This window comes from Zootoca vivipara, chromosome 4, assembly GCF_965207765.1.
Source record: "Zootoca vivipara chromosome 4, rZooViv2.hap1.1, whole genome shotgun sequence".
Taxonomy (NCBI): Eukaryota; Metazoa; Chordata; class Lepidosauria; order Squamata; family Lacertidae; genus Zootoca; species Zootoca vivipara.
The window spans coordinates 56,065,883-56,075,418 of record NC_142587.1 but is presented as its reverse complement, the minus strand read 5'-3'; the positions used below and the strand labels follow the sequence as shown (position 1 = coordinate 56,075,418).

At 38.6% G+C, this 9,536-nt stretch overlaps 1 long non-coding RNA gene across 1 annotated transcript in view; it reads right to left on the bottom strand.

The window, feature by feature from the left end:
* Positions 1-4,488: 4,488 nt before the first annotated feature.
* LOC148685958 (uncharacterized) overlaps positions 4,489-9,536 on the bottom strand; it is a 53,808-nt gene continuing 48,760 nt past the window's right edge. The window contains exon 3 of the long non-coding RNA XR_015949584.1: positions 4,489-4,831. This is a non-coding gene — a long non-coding RNA (uncharacterized LOC148685958). The remainder of the gene's footprint in view (positions 4,832-9,536) is intronic.

Genomic DNA, 9,536 nt, shown 5'->3' with positions numbered 1-9,536 from the left:
GGAATGAGAATTCTGGCAGTGAAAAAACATTTGTGGTTTCCAGCAGAAGTTCAGAGCAGTGAACGGTTTGGTTGAGAAGACAACTTCATCTCTCCAAAGCCTATCTTCTGACAAGAAACATGACAATGTACCCTAACAAAGAGTAAAGTTTTGATTTGAGGGCAATGACCAGAGCAGATATGTGATGAAGTTTAATAGCCTTTACTTGCTGATCGCCTTGAAAATTGACTGCATTTTTTTTAAAGCTACAGTATAAATGGGAAAGTGTTGACAGTGTCACAGTCATGCCTCTCTTGGTACATATTTTGTTCAGGGAGACAGAGGGAGATTTAAATCTTTTGGCAGATCTAGTTCTACCTGCCGGGAGATCGACCTCAGTATGTTGACAGTGAAAGCTAAGCATTGCTATGCAAAGAATATACTTCAGTGAATTTAAGAGATGACATTGGTAGCCCAGAACTGAGAACAGAAATACATTGTAAAAATGTTTACTTGTGGGAACTGTAGCAAGGACTAACCAGCTATATAAGTGAAACTTTAGTTGATTAATTAGTGGCAGCCAATGCTATTGACAAAGAAACATTTTAATCAAGCTGTTTTGGAGTTGGTGTCTTGCTATAATAGGAAAAAATAAAAATAAAATATCAAAGTTCATACACCAGCCTTGATTTACCAACTCATCTGATAAAGAATTCTGCACAAGCAAGTGAGCGTCTCTCCACCTCTCCTTTACCAACCTGCTGGGTAGAAGGTTTTAATTTTTGTTTTCTAACTTGCTTGCTAAGAGACTAGTGCCCTGCATTTCCATGCCAGTTGTAAAAGGAGACACAGAATACTAGTCCTTTAGCAGGCTAGCAAAAACTTGATTGGTCAATAGTTTTTGTAGGTTTTTCTGCAAGGCAGCCTTACGTTTTAAGAATATGAGAGTTTTTGTTCATTAATTTTTTTGTTATCTTCAGTGTTTCAAGAAGATACTTAAGTATCTACAGATTTTGTAAATATATGTATGCTTAATAAGGAGTATCAGAACATAATAAATGCCCTGCTGGGTCAGCACCAAAGCCTATCTAGTCCAGCATTCTGTTCTCACAGTGGCTAACTAAATGCCTATGGGCAGCTCAGAAGGAGAATGTGGTCACAATAGCCCTCTTCTTCTCCCAACTGGAATTCAGACACACCATAAATCAATTCAAGTTCTTCAGTTACGTAGTAGTAGTTATTGATTTAGGGTTTTTTAATAATAATAAAAACCCAACTATGTCAGTGTGCACATTTGTTTAGATGGCACGTGAAATTATGTTTTCGTATTGGATATAGCTTTGGGATACTGTATCATGCCCAGTAAATAACTCTATATCAACATTGTTCAGACAAACCCTAATCCTCTCTGTGTGCAGACAGATGGGTGTATATTTAGGAACACATATTCTTGCTGGACTCTTACACTATTAAAAACTGCATGGCAGGAAGAAATTCAAGTGGTGTAGCATTTCCTATCACCACATATCTGAGAAAAGTATTGCCTGTTAAATCTCTGCCTACCAAGCTGATAAAAGTATTACCTGTGGAATTTCTACTTCACCAAAGTCAGAGAGAGAGAAGTGATTATCTCGCTCACCTCTTGAATCTGGAATCAAAATGCTGACATGTGGGGAAAATCAGCCCTTCACTTCTACTCTTTCCATACAGTAAAGCTTTCCAGATTCTCTACTGGTACATATAATCTTTGGAAGAACTTTCCTTCAAGTTCATTTCTCCAGCCTACTCGGTAGAGTTTGCTTACTGATATAACAGACTAGCAATATACAGTAACTACACCTTTTGGTGCATGGATCTTCAGCCACTAGCTTTTAGTCTTTTAGCTTGCTGAGCTGTCGCAGAAACCCCTACGATGAAGGATTTTGAAATGATACATTTTATCCCCATTACACAGAGCCCTAACAACACACATTACTTGTATCCATACTGTCATTTATTGATGGCATACAGTCGAGCTGTAAAGTTAGGTACAGAAGCGACAGGGAGTAGATGGATACACAAGCTGCCCATGGAGCTTGTTAGCACACTTTGGCTTTCAACTACAGTCAAAGCTGCAAAGGCATTGCAACAGGAGGGTATACTCACACCTTTCTTGGTAGGTGAAGCAGGTGACTAGGCACCTTCATGTTGCTTTCTGCTGCTAGTACCATCATCACAACCACACAGAACTCTCCTAAACCTGGCTCCTTTGAACAGTGATATGCAGGGTTTACTCACGGAGAAGAGATGTGCTGGCAGGTTACTTTATGGTTGTGCGTATGGTTGCTTGCTTTGGATACTTATGGGAATGGAGAGACTGTCTCTCCTTGCTGGACTATGGCACATAATGTTTCAAGGGAGAAGCGGATCTGGGATCTGCTCTGTTGTAGGTACACCCTAGCCTTTAGTACATTTCACTTCCAGGATCTTCCACTGACCTTTCCCCGCAAATGTTCAATCACTCCAAACATTTTCCCCTCCAACTTATACCTGTACAGTCGTACCTTGGTTCTCAAAAGGAAACTGTTCAACTTTGTGTTAGCAAAGAGATGTTAGCAGGGCTATGTGGATTTGAACACAGAGTTGAAACCATCCAGAAGAGGGCAGCAACACACACACTGAATAATGCAGTAACAACCAGTTCACCTGAAAAGATTATGAGACAAAAACTACATTTTAATCGGATTTGAACAAATAAAATACCAGAATGTAATTTTGTGGACTCCACACCCCCTGCACCCAAGTCTTTCTCATCCAATGTGACCTAAAGCAACTACAGTTAGTCCTGAAGCTTGTTGATAGTTTGTGAGAGAGGGAGTGGAGAGAGAGAATTCTACAACCTGCTTGAATGTTTAACTTCCTTAAACTGACAGATGTTCCCAAATTATAGTTTTTAATCATGAACTTGGTATACTCAGGTGGCTTCCCTACCCTCATTAGTCCTGCACACTGTAGACTCATATAGTTGAAATAGAGAAGACCAGAGCTTACTGTAAGGAAGAGGCTTCAATTGCGATTTCCAGAGCAAATTCATGGAATCGTGAAACTTAATAGATATATCAAGCAGACTGCTTATTTCTTATCTTATTCCTCACAGTGGCTGGCATCCTTCACGCACCTGCCCATTTTGCATGCTGAGCAGCAGAGTTTTTATTAACTATCAACACTGACAGTTTGACTCTTGCTAGTACAAGAGAAGGATACTCCAATTTCATAGATGACCACCTGGGGCTTCCTCTTGCTCTGTTGGTAGCTGTAGCCTAAGGCCATTGATGAAAAGTTATTCCTGAGCATCTTTCAGTTTTACCTCCTTGTTTTTGGGGTTTTTTTTTTTTGCTTTGTTTTGGGTGGCGCTGTGGGTTAAACCACAGAGCCTAGGGCTTGCTGATCAGAAGGTCGGCAGTACGAATCCCTGCGCGGGGTGAGCTCCCGTTGCTCGGTCCCAGTTCCTGCCAACCTAGCAGTTTGAAAGCTGCTCCAAGCGGGAAGGTAAGCGGTGTTTCCGTGTGCTGCTCTGGTTCGCCAGAAGCGGCTTAGTCATGCTGGCCACATGACCTGGAAGCTGTACACCGGCTCCCTCGGCCAATAAAGTGAGATGAGCGCCGCAACCCCAGAGTCGGTCACAACTGGACCTAATGGTCAGGGGTCCCTTTACCTTTACCTTTAAATACTATGACAAATGTTGAACCATTCCTTAGCTTCGCTTCCCCAGTTGGGAAGGGCAGTAGCAGAGAGGCAGAGGATCTGCTTTCCATACAGAAAGTACCAGGTTCAAGCCATGGCATCTTCAGATAGCACTGGAAGAGAACCCCCTTTGAAATCTTGAGGAGCAGCTGCCAGTCAGTGTGGACACTACTAAGTTAGATGAACCAATAGTCTGGCTCACTATACGATAGCTTCCTATGTCCTGTTTCTGTTTTTCAAAAATCCCAAATAAAATCAGATCACGGCACACTATAGCAAGGGTGAGATACAGGACCGTACTGGCATGGGTTACTTTTTCTTTTGAACTATAACATAGTGGTTACCAGACTAAGCTACCAACCAGAAAATCACCACTGCCAGGTGTAGCTGCCCGAGGCAAGTCACTCTGTCTCACTGTACAATATCAGATGGTTCTGAAAGTACAGATGGATAAATCTGTCAACTTTGGTTTCTCTCAGTGCCTCATTTTCCCAATCATATATTTGCCACATTTCTGCAGTATGCAGCAGTGGGTTTTTTTTGTTTTGTTTTTAAGTACTTGTGATAATCAGTCAGCATTTTAGTGTGACTTTCTCCTGATAATTTTAGCTGTTTTAAACTGTTCTTAATATTGTGTGATGTTGTGCTTTAATATTAATGCTGAGTTTTAATTGTTATGTTTGATTGTTGTAACTGGCCATGGGACTTTAGTAGGATCTGAACATATTTTTTGGTTGGTCAGCTACATTGCAAACAAACAAACAAAAAAACCCTGCATATTTCAAACAGTCGCTGCATTTCGGTTTGTACACTTAGCTTCAGGAAACATAAACTAAGTAGATTCCTATTAAAATGTAGACCTAACCAAATTTCTCCCTACTTTTAAAGATTACAGCAACATACTGCTTGTGAAAGTCTCACTCAAAAGCAGGTTCTTCCTCACCTCTCAGCAAGTGGTCAGCAATCATCCTTTTGTTTGTTTGTTTCTTGATGACACATAAGTTGTGTGAAGCTTCCAACATGATCTCAGGTAATAGTTGGCACCCACATCCAGAATAAAAAGGCAAAACGCTTGCCCACACAATGCACCAGCTTACTTGGTAAGCTCTTGTACGGACTCATTAGTCACCTGAGTGTGGATTAAAGAAGTACAGTATTACCTTTTTGACTGCCACACACATTGAATGATTACACTGAAAATGCATACTCCAGTTTTCAGATATATTGGTTTTCTATTGTTCTTAACTGAACACAGCAGTGTTTCCATAGTTCTGGGTCAAAATGACCCTGTTCAACCGTCACAACTGAAGAACCCATAATCAACAGATAACAGCAGCAGAATTATGTCTCTGGATATAGGACTGGACATGTGCAGACTATCTTTGGACATTCTGTACCTGCATGGATATGCAGGGATAGCAGAGCCTGAAAACTGGAAGCATAGAGAGAACAGGTTATGCACCAACTGCCCTTCATATAATGGGTTGATTTGTGAGACAGGCATTGTCCAATCTGGCCAATTATTGATATTGATATATGCTGATTTTTTTTAAAATTGACCAAACTTTATAATCATTCCTATGACTTTTTCTGAATTTCCATTCTTTCTAAAAACAAAAAAACACAAGGGTTATAACCAGAAGAATTCTAATTAGAATGTTTGAGTGAAAAACTGTATAATAATTAAGGTTGAGCTGTCCTTTAAATCCATCTCCATAATATTTAAATGCATTCATTAACTCTAGACATAATTGAGAGGCATGTCATTAATGCAACAGTTCTGAATGTTTATCAAATTACCTCCAATCATCGTTGTATCTTGATGATCCCTGGCAATCCGGTGTATGGACATCAATAAAATACTAATTATGAATTACTAATTGTAATCACTTCACAAGGCCTTTAAAAAACCAGCACGGTTTAAATTGAATTAAGTTAACTTTATTGACTTAATTATTGAAGGATGAGCTGTTTCAAGCTGTAGAATTCTGCAGTGACATATTAAATTACTTCTACACTTTATAATTAATGTCAATTCCTTTAAAGGCAAAGACCACAAATACATAGCTGCAAAAAGATGTTAAGATAATAGGACATACTAGTGCATTCCAGCTGCTGAGAAACTGGAAAAGAATATTGCATACTTTAATGGAAATTTATATTGTAAAACATGAAGTTAGGGATCAACAATATTCTCATATTGCTCACGGAGAGGGCTACAATGTCCCTGGATGTATTAACCTGGAGGCAGGGGCGGGCCATCAATGAGACAAGGTGAAGCCATTGCCTCAGGCAGCAGATCTGGCCCCCGCCCTGTCCCACCCCTATTGTGCAAGATTTCCCCAGCTCATCCTGAAAACCAGTTGAGCTCTCTTCCACTTGTCCTCTGTCAGTTGATATTGATTTGCATATTGCTTGTGAACCAAGAGGTGCCATATCATATATCCTTCCTGTCTAATGTCCCACTTGGAGGAAAGTGTATTGCAAGCTCCTTCTTTTGAAGACTTGCACCATTCCTGACTCACATATTAAACAACTATGACTGTTTCCATTCAGCATGTCAGCTGCTTTCTTATTGATTCTGCATCCCACTCAATGCTAGGATTCTTCATATAAATGGCTTGAAGTTCTGGAAAATTCATTATCTTTCAGCCAGTTATTTGACCTTGTACGGTATCATATTGATAAATTAAGTACAGAGTAGTGCATGAAATTATTTTGTGTTCAACACTAATTGCATTGAATATTTAACAGCATAGATCACCTTTTCTTTACCTGTTTCTCTACCAAAATCTGCCCTGTTTCTTGCATTTTAATCTCTTTTCTTGTAATTGTTTCCATTTATTCTTCTTCGATGCATATATATGAGAAGTAACTTCTACTGCGTTCAGTGGGGTATCTTCCAGGTAAGCAAACTGTATTAACTTTCCTTTTGACATTTAACATGCAGGAATTCACCTGTTTAGTAATTCATTGTTGTGTGTTTGCTACTTAAGGTATTTTACTTCACCTTGATAATAGTGGGGGAGACAGTTGAGTCAATATTTGGAGTAATCTGAGAGTGTTTTTTTCCCTCTTATGCTATCTCATTTTATTTTATTATTTATTTAAGAATATTGTTATTCTGCTTACCATTAAAAAGACATTTTGAAGCAGTTTTCAGTGATAATATATACATTAATAGCATTTCAAACTGAAAAGCAGTATCATAGAAGGATCCTGTCCAGGTGGTCAGAGAAATTCAGAAGCACCCAATAGTTTGTGCCTCCTGAATGGTGGGGTAGAGGCATACACATTTCTTGGGCGACATCCATTATCTTTATCTTTGTTTTAGAACACCTGTATTTTTTGCCCATGGAATCTGCCGTTTTGTCATTGGTCAGTTTCCTTATAAAGACAAATGTTCCCCATGGTAAGGGGCAGACAAAATTACCTAGGTGTCAAACTTAATTTATTGGCAGTCAAATAAGCAAACTGATTTATTTTCTTCTGAATAAATACATAATTTCTGATGTGCACATATGTAATGAAAACTTTTGAGTCCTTCTCAGGTGGGTCCTATGCATTTTTACTCCATTACTGCTGTGTTTGACTTTGGCATGTAAGGTCAAATCTCACCATTCCTACAGATTGTTTCTTTAAGGTTTAAGGATCCAATTCAGAATCTTCAATATCTGCCACGGGGAGCATATGAATGTTTTCCCTCTCTTCTATTATTGCCGTCTACAACCAGGACAATTTAGAAAGATGTTTACATTTCCAAGATGAGCCCACAGTATACAGAACTGATTCATCGAAAGTGTCTAGGAAACCATCTACAGAACTGATTGATTGGAATTACACTTAAATAGGTTGTTTTAGTCTTTCCAGCATGTACAAATCATTTGTGACACCACCAGTAAGAATGTTTTATGTAAAAGCCTGTAGGAAATTGTCCATGTGACTTTTATAATCAGCAACCACTCCAGCATTTTGCAACTCAGGTGTGTGTGCTGTGTGTGTGTGTGTGTTATTTTCCCCTGATTAAACATCCATTTTTATTTGGATGGTTAACTTGGTAGAGAGCAAAATCAAAAGTGTTGTACGTTGTCTGGAAGTGGCAATGCATGTTGCTTTGCTATTTTAAGTCTCATTTTACTCCCTCTACTGTCATTATCACAAATGATAGATGCACATATCTCATTAAAGCAGTGTCCATTAGTCAAAGGCTTTAAAGATGGGAATTGTAGTTAAATTTTGTTTTCCAATACATTTCACATTTGCTTATGGCTGAAAGGGCTTGCCACCTTCTGAAGAAGCATGCTGCTTCACAGTATAAAATTGTGCAAGCTCACCATGCCATTATCATTATATTTCATTCATCAGGATAAGAATATTGATGGAGGCTGTGTGCGATGTCAGTTCAGCCTTAGAAAACATTAACTTTACTACAGTACTCATTGATGAAGAGGATTATTTAGTTCATCCTTATATGCACATCTCAAGCTATCTGAAAGTATGTCCTCCTTAACAAAATTGAAGCTTGGGATACTAAAGAAATTCAATCTTTGCAGATATATATATATATAATGACCTGATCCACACCTCTCTGACTAGTGTATGGATTACTGCATAAGCTATCCATCTGATTTCACACTTACATGATCATGTCAATGCATTTCTCAGCTCAGAAAAATCACATGGGTATGTTTAAAAAAGTGCTTTGGAAGAAAAGACACCCAAAATTATATACACACTATTTAAATGCAAACTTTCATGCAGATTTTTTTTAATCCATAGATTAATGCAGATATAGAATGGAACAGAATTATGTGTGAACGTATATGAAAGTCACATGGATCAGAAATGCAAATACCTGGATCAGGCTTGTGAATGCATATGAAAGTGACACAATGTCAGAAGATATTGTGTGTGTGTGTGTGAGAGAGAGAGAGAGAGAGGGAGGGAGAGAGAGAGAGAGAGAAAGAGAATGGATGAATGTTTGAATCAGTCCTAGGTGGTAGTTGCCATTGAAAGGGTAGCCATGCCATCAGAAATAAAAGGACTTTAGATTTTAAACACATCCTCTAACTTGGAACACACAGAGACAGTTACCTACCCTAATATTAAGCAGGCCAGGACTTCAAATGCAGCAGAGTTTTTATTCATAAAAATGAAGAACAAATAGCATGGCAGTCAAAAGGTATAGCTAAGGTATAGGCCATACAGACCTTTCTGGAATTGCACGTTTATGCTGCTGCAAGAAACTATGTAATAAATTATGATTTAACCCTACTTTGTTTCTGATGGATTTTGATGACTCCATGTCATCTCTGACATGGAAAGCATTTCAAAGGAAATAGCATTTGCTATGGGCCAAATATATCATCAAAATACAATGGAAATCTGAAACCTCATTAGTACAAAAGGAACAGATAAGATCATATGTAGAGAAGGAATTTTCCCCAAGAATATATTCATTTTAATAGCTCCAGGGCAACAAAGAGCACAACAGTATTTGGAATCTATTATCATGAATTTGATTACAGTTATTGTAAATACAGGGTCCCTACTTTTTTTTCTTTTGCTTTCTTAGTATTTTCTACAACAATTTCCACATGCTACATTTTATGATTCTATATGCTTATTCCTTAAAGAAAACAAATGCAATTCTTCAATGCATACATTTGGAGAGGGGGTTCAGGTATATTGAAACATCCTTGAATATACCGTAGCTAAATTTACAAACTTATCATTCAAACATCACTATAAGCCAAGCGTTGGCAACGTTTTCCAGTCGTGGGCCAGAGGATACAAACGGACTATTGTCCGTGGGCCGGACATGGACGGGACAT